We start from the raw sequence: 7,043 nt of genomic DNA, 5'->3' as shown, positions 1-7,043 counted from the left end.
TGCTGTAGCATTCTGTTGACTTGTTCAAATCGTGTGTCTGCATGATTAAACATATTTGTTTTATTTTTTTATTAGTTACTGTATCACAAATCCAGATCAGAGTAAGCTTTCTAAATGCGTAATAAAATGGGCTGGCAGGAGAAACAAATGCTTCTCAAGTTTTGTGTCAGTGGCATGTATTGTTTTAGTGTTATTTATTAACTAATTTAGTTTTTATATATATATATATATATATATATATATATATATATATTGAAGTAGCTTTTATTTAGTAATTTCATGTGTTTTTTATGTGTAATTTTTATTTGATTTTTAAAAAATGTTTCTATAAAGTTTATTTGATTTCAGTTTTTAGTCATTTTATTACTTCAACTTATTTCAGTTAGTTGCAGAGTCAACCCTTCTAATTTTTAAAGGGATAGTTCAACCAAAAATGAAAATTACCCCATGATTTACTCACCCTCGAGCCATAGGTTTATATGACTCAGTTATTTTAAAAAATGTCCTGAATTTTGAAGCCCAAAAAAGTGCATCCATCATAAAAAAAGTACTCCACACAGCTCACAGGGGTTAATAAAGGCCTTTTGAAGTGAATTGCTGCATTTGTGTAGGAAAAATATCCATATTTGAAACTTTATAAACAGTAATCTCTGGCTTCCGTTAACTGTAATATGCATGTTCATGGGAAAGAGGCTTTACAAAACGAGGATTTTAATTTAAGCCAAGAAGAGTCTTTTTCATCGAAGCTTACACTACGCATCCACTAGGCCACTTTCTTGTGAATGTGTGTACAACAGTTAGCGGAAGTTAGAGATTACAGTTTATAAAGTTTTAAATATGGATATTTTTCTTACACAAACGCATTGCTTCGCTTCAGAAGGCCTTTACTCACCCCCAGAGCTATGTGGAGCACTTTTATGATGGATGGATGCACTTTTTGGGCTTCAAAATCACGACCCTCATTCACTGCTATTATAAAGTAATATAATACATTTACCAAGTACATACTGGTAAAAAATGTATAACCTGAATGCACTGTAAGTTGCTTTGGATAAAAGCGTCTGCTAAATGCATAAATTAAATTAAATTATAAAGTTTGAAAAAGCCAGAACATTTTTTTTTTATTATAACTCCAATTGTATTTGTCTGAAAGAGGAAAATCATATACACCTAGGATGGCCTGAGGGTGAGTAAATGGGGTAATTTTCATTTTTGGGTGAACTATCCCTTTAAGTTTAAGTTTAAATTGTAATATTTATATTTTATTTCAGCTTCATTGTAATTACCAATAACAGATTTGAATAGTTTTTAATTTTAGTTAACAATAACAACACTGGTTGCAAGGCCCTGTAACACTGAATATATTTCAAAGAGAAGCAGTGTAACAGAACACACCCTATGTCACGATCTGCTACGGTGCGGGAACACGGAGCAATTAACGAGGAGACCAAGAGTACAAAAACCAAGGAATTTATTCATCTTCACGGGGAATCACACGTAGCACTGTAGACACAAACAATACCGGACGCTGGAGCACACACAGGGAACACTATTTATACACACAGGAGGAGGGGATGACAAGACACACCTGGGAGCAATGAAACATCATGGGAAACACCTGGGACAAATTAAACATGGGAAAGGAAGGCACATGAGGAAAACAACCACAAAACACGGAACAGAGTCTGACACCCTAAATCTCTGGAAGTAGAGGCTGGGACGGCCTTTCACCCTGCCCATCACATACAGGAAGTCAGGGGTGAGGTCAAAGGGCACCCTTTCTCTGTTCACCCCCAGGAAGCTCTTAGTGTTGCCCAAGATGTGCCCAAAATCAATGTGGAACAAGTTCCCTGAGAAGAATTGAGAATTTAACATTAGTTCGATTCCAAGTGGACATTAGCAAAATACTGGTACATCTATTCAAGGCATGTTCTGTGTTATTGAACCCTCTCTAAAAATCTACCCATAATACTCCAAACATTTTGTATGGATGGTAGACATCAAATATGTGGCATGAATCATATTTTATTAACCAGATGTAACAAGATCATGACTGAAGTTGAACTGGATCATTTATTTGTAATATATTCATCTACATAGTTTACTGGTTTTGCATATTCAATAATTACATCATGTGATTTTTTTTCTTTTGTCTTGTCAGATGCACAAGACAAAAACTAACTTGTTCCTTTACCTTGATCAGTGATCATAATGTTGTCGTGTTGGCGGTCACCTATACCCAGCACATACAGTATGTAGCTACACAGTAGCTGGCACACGAGTTCTCAAACTTCTCTATAGCTTGAAAGTGCCGTTGCACCGAATTTCAAGACAAAAGAAAGAGAATGATCAAATACCTGCTTTTCGAGACATTACAGAAAACAGATCTGATAGAATGACAGAAGTCAGCTCACACGACATAGTATTAGTACAGTATATCTGCTTACTTTTTCCTGGAATGGGCACTTCCTCTCAAGCCAGTCATACAAGGCATTGTTTTAGAAAGCTTCCGCCACACCTCCCTGACTCCTCTGAACAGAGGCAATAGTGATCGCATTTCGCACAATCTCAATTATTCCTGTGTCAAAGACAGACATACAGCTGAATGTTAAGTCAGTTTGTTGGTCATTAGACATTTTTGTAGCACACAATTCTGCAGCCAGTCAGAATCATGTATCCTAGAGTTCTGTGCCATAATTATTATTATTTTAAAATAGATTTTTGCTTGTCTGTCAATATTTATTGAACATGTTAAGTGTTCTTACAATTATAATAATATTATAATAAGCGGTATTATAATTCAGTTATAAGAACAACAGAGAGACTGATCATTACCTATGTTAAATCCTGCAGAAATACATCCATAGGGCACCAGGTTCAAATCTAAACCTTTCTCTTTCCAAATTGAGTCCATGACCATTAGAGTCTGAAAAACAACATTTAAAAAATGTTTAAAAAAAATAATAATTTCTTAATTTGGTTTTTAGTTACCAGTGAAAATCAGTCAGTTGTTTTTTAATAGTTGCTTATTTACCTGGATGATGAGCATGTCCTATCGGAGGTCATCTCCATGTTTAAAGATGATGCCGACAGGAGAGGCTGGAGCTTCTGACTGTACGCAAGAGAACTCAAGCCAGAGTGGCTTTTTCTTAGAGGCCATCACTTTATACTCTTTTAGCTGTGTGAATAACAGTTTGAGTTATGACAAATTTACCATTATTTGCTGAACCTCATGTTATTCTAAACCTCTATGACTTACTTTCTTCTGCCACACGCAAAAGCAGATATTTTGAAGCATGTTTCATTGAAACAGTAAAGGTCAATGAGGTCCAAGAAACAAATTTTTAAAGCGTCTTATTTTGTGTTATACAGGTTTAGAATGACATGAGGGTGAATAAATAATTACAGAATTTATTTTCATTAAGGACTAATTCTTTTGGTTAAATTTGGTTTGAATCAGTTTATATATAAATACTATATCAACCAGCTTATATATAAGTATATCAACTCACTATATGATACTTCCTGCTCTGACACAGGGATCAAAAGGCACCTGGAAGTCAGAGTGTAAATTGCACTCCTCCAGTAACTCATGCAGCTTCTGAGGAGCTGACACACGTACATGACAATGTAGATGTATGTACTACATATAAGACAAAATACTCAGGACACAGTTGTTTGAACTTTACCTGTTGATGGAAGATCCGTTCTGTCTGGGTAGAGCACCTTCACTGTTAGAGCCACTTCGTGCAGGCAATTGACGACTTGTACTTGACGCTGGAACTCAGTCAGCATTGCCTCTCCACAGCCCAACAGATAGGCCTCCAGTATGACCGCCATACGCTGGCGGAAAAATGGACATCCTGCCACCTCACTCCGCAAATACCAGAAAAAGAAGTGTCCGATCCGTTTGTTCTGTGTTCCAGGAAATTGCAATAGTACATAGTTAACCTTTATCTTCTGACAGGTGAAATGGTGTGAGTTATTTTTGGTGAAAATTATAGAGGTGAAAATTGTCCTCTAATGAAGCATGCACAGCTGCAATCATGACTCACCCTTAGTGCTCTTTTGAGAAGGAATCTTGCCAAACAGCTATCATGATATGGTTCGACTTTAAGGGTCTACAGAAAATGACATGCCTTATTAGGTTTTGCTTCTCAATTAAAAAGAAAGAGCTTTAAGAAGGCTCATTACTTTGACACTACAGTAGCATTACTGTATAGGTCAATTACATTTGCATAACTTTTTACCTGAACCAGCTGCAGCAGGTACTTAAGTACCTCATCATTGGATTGGATGTCTAAACTTTGAACTGCCAATCTTCTGACCTTCATGTCTGCAAAATCCACACTCAGAACCTCAAGGGCCACATACAGCTCTATATCCTCTGGTCCCCAGTGACTCAACAACCAATGGACATCCTGGACCGCAGTTGGCAACATCCAGTCAACCGTGCGAAGAAACTGAGGTAAATTTGAGGCATAGTGAACACTTTCTTCTTTAAGCCTTCTGAGGCAATCTGTCCTTGTGAAAGGTGTTGTTGGAGAAGTCTCACTGGATGGTGAGGAAAGTCTGGATTCTCCTGAGAGGTCAAGTGTTGAAGAGTCAGAAACAGGAGATGTTCCACTACCAGAAGAGCTCTTGCCATAAAGCAGGACAACAAGGAAGCTGTAGCAATCCAGCATAAAGGTAATTGCCATTGCTTTGGCTACATCAGGGTTAGTGGCGGTAGACAGCTTTTCTGCTTCGTAAGTGAATGCCTCCTCGTCCCATTCTGGGAAAGGCCACATGTGCAGAGTGTGTGGACCTTGGCTAAGAAGGAATCTGTGGTCAATCAGCTGAAGGTTTACGAAGTTTAGTACTTGCCCTTTTCCCTTTTGGGAATCTTGTACTTTAGAGGAGTTTGGCTTTGTGTCCTTGGTTGACGTGCCTTCAACAGTACTGGCATTAATTGTGAGGCTTAATTTAGCTCCGCGAGGGATATCCCTGATCAGAATGTCAAATTCCAGCCAGGTGTTCCACACCACTTTATCCGTAAACTCTTCTGAAGTTGAACAAACCGATGACAGTCTTTCTACCATAGATTATGGTGGCTTCCACATAGACAAGTGGCGGTACCTTACTTGGGAGTTCTGGGATGTCAAACCCTAGGAGTTTAACCCTAGTGAAATCATCACAATGTCCTCTACTTTCTTCCCATTAAGGGAAAGCTCCTCGTGGGAGCTCGAGAGACCAGTGAGACTGTCCACCAGTGGCCAGTTCTCTCTACTTACTGGGATGGGATGAGATGGCAACCACTGAGAGATGAAGCTCCAGCATGTTTTCAGGTCAGTGCCTGACCCACAGGTAGCCAGAGAGCTGGAAGTCTCCAGTCAAGAATTCCTCCCTGCCACACACCTGGAGCACATAATCAATTGACCATCCTTCGAATGACAGGTCCTCCTTTGGCAATGATTCCCAGAAGATCTTGAGGAGATCACTGGGGGTATGTGTCAGGTCAGCTTTAATTGAAAGGCTTGAACTATTATAATAAAGAGTCACTGAGAGTTTCTGTTGAAAGTAACCTTGCTGGTCGTTTGGGAGCACTGTGGAAGTTATCCACGGTTCAGTGGCATAAGCTACTGCATCCCGGTTTTTGAGCTCTTCCCTTCATGGTGTGGCAAACTTTCTTCGGGTATAGACAAGCTCACTTAAAATATTAGTGTCTGAGGAGTCCAAATCAGAGCCGATTAGGTCATTCAGAATGCCCTGGAAGTGAATTCTCTCCTTAGAGGCGGTTTTCTGAGCCAACACAGTGACACAGACGGTCTGAAGACCATCGGCACCCTGGAACCATGGTGCATCCAGAGTTTTAAATACCTGATAGTCGTCATAAATTTCATACCACTCCTCCTCCTTGTGGTACAACAGACTATATCGTTCTAGGTCCAGAAGTGCAAATGGCTCAGAAAGTCTGTTGTTCTCCTGTGCTTGCATACACAGACGCACATGAAGCTGGTGGACGCTGCATTGCGCTGGGAGTTTGATCTGAACGGGCTCCTGGCCGTCCAGGACCTGGAAACCTCCCCTGACTGGCAACTTGCAAATAAATACAAGGCTGTTATCTGAGCAAGGTTCCTGTTGTTGGTGTGCATCCCATTTGTTCTCCATGGATACTGGAATGGAAGTTAACATGAGCACATTCAACTGTAACTAATTTTATTTTTCGTGCAGTGTTAAGAGGGACTTTTCAAAGGCAGTGCCATGACTGAGGTAAAGTTTTATTTATAACTGCAAATAAATTTAAAGAAAATGGTGAAGTGGTGCTTGCACTTGCTAAGCTCTCTGTTATGAAGCTATGGTCCTTTAACTGGTTGCCAGGGCAGTGTTTAGCGTGTTACTATGCAGTTGCTTGGATATTAAGCAAAGTAAAAGTGGCCAAAACGTATGGAATTCAAAGAGAGAGACTAATGTAATATGCACTATGACATACTTCTAAACATTTTCATATAAAAAATAAATAAATACATAAAACCAAGGTGAAGTTGTTGTCTTAATGAGACTATTTACATTCCAGCCATGTTACTGGTAACATGGATATGAATGATGCTTCCTCATCTTTCCCCATCTTTGTGAGATTAAATATTTTCTTTAGTGTAAAAAAATCCTAGATTTAAAGTGAAGCGGATTTTCATAGTGCCAGTGTTTTTTATTTGGTGGTAAATTGCCAGTGTATATGAGTTTTTTCATGTGTGCATGTACTTGTGTGTGTTTTTATGTGGGTACATTTTAATGTAGATAACTAACATTACATTGTATTTTTTTACATGCTGATTTTGTGCTTCTCTCACTTACAGACTAGGTGCAGCTAAATATGATAATGACTTACTAAATAATATCACAACAAAAATTGTGCACAGTTTAGAAGGTACACAGGGTGGCTTAACACTTAACACTGGCATATCTTACTCCACTCTCTCTTACTGCCATTTAATTAGTAAACATTTTTCTTTAAGTAAGTCATTTTTAAGTCTATTAGTAAGTCTTTTTTTTTTTTTTTTTTT

General features: G+C 38.5%; 1 pseudogene; it reads right to left on the bottom strand.

Annotated features, from left to right (window-relative positions):
- The window catches only part of LOC107671970 (phosphatidylinositol 4,5-bisphosphate 3-kinase catalytic subunit gamma isoform-like), a 9,025-nt pseudogene that overhangs the window by 1,487 nt on the left and 495 nt on the right, over window positions 1-7,043 (bottom strand).

Source organism: Sinocyclocheilus anshuiensis, unplaced genomic scaffold (genome assembly GCF_001515605.1).
Source record: "Sinocyclocheilus anshuiensis isolate Anshui unplaced genomic scaffold, SAMN03320099.WGS_v1.1 scaffold1053, whole genome shotgun sequence".
Lineage (NCBI taxonomy): Eukaryota > Metazoa > Chordata > Actinopteri > Cypriniformes > Cyprinidae > Sinocyclocheilus > Sinocyclocheilus anshuiensis.
The sequence above is the reverse complement of the archived record's forward strand: the minus strand, read 5'-3'. Positions and strand labels throughout refer to the sequence as shown.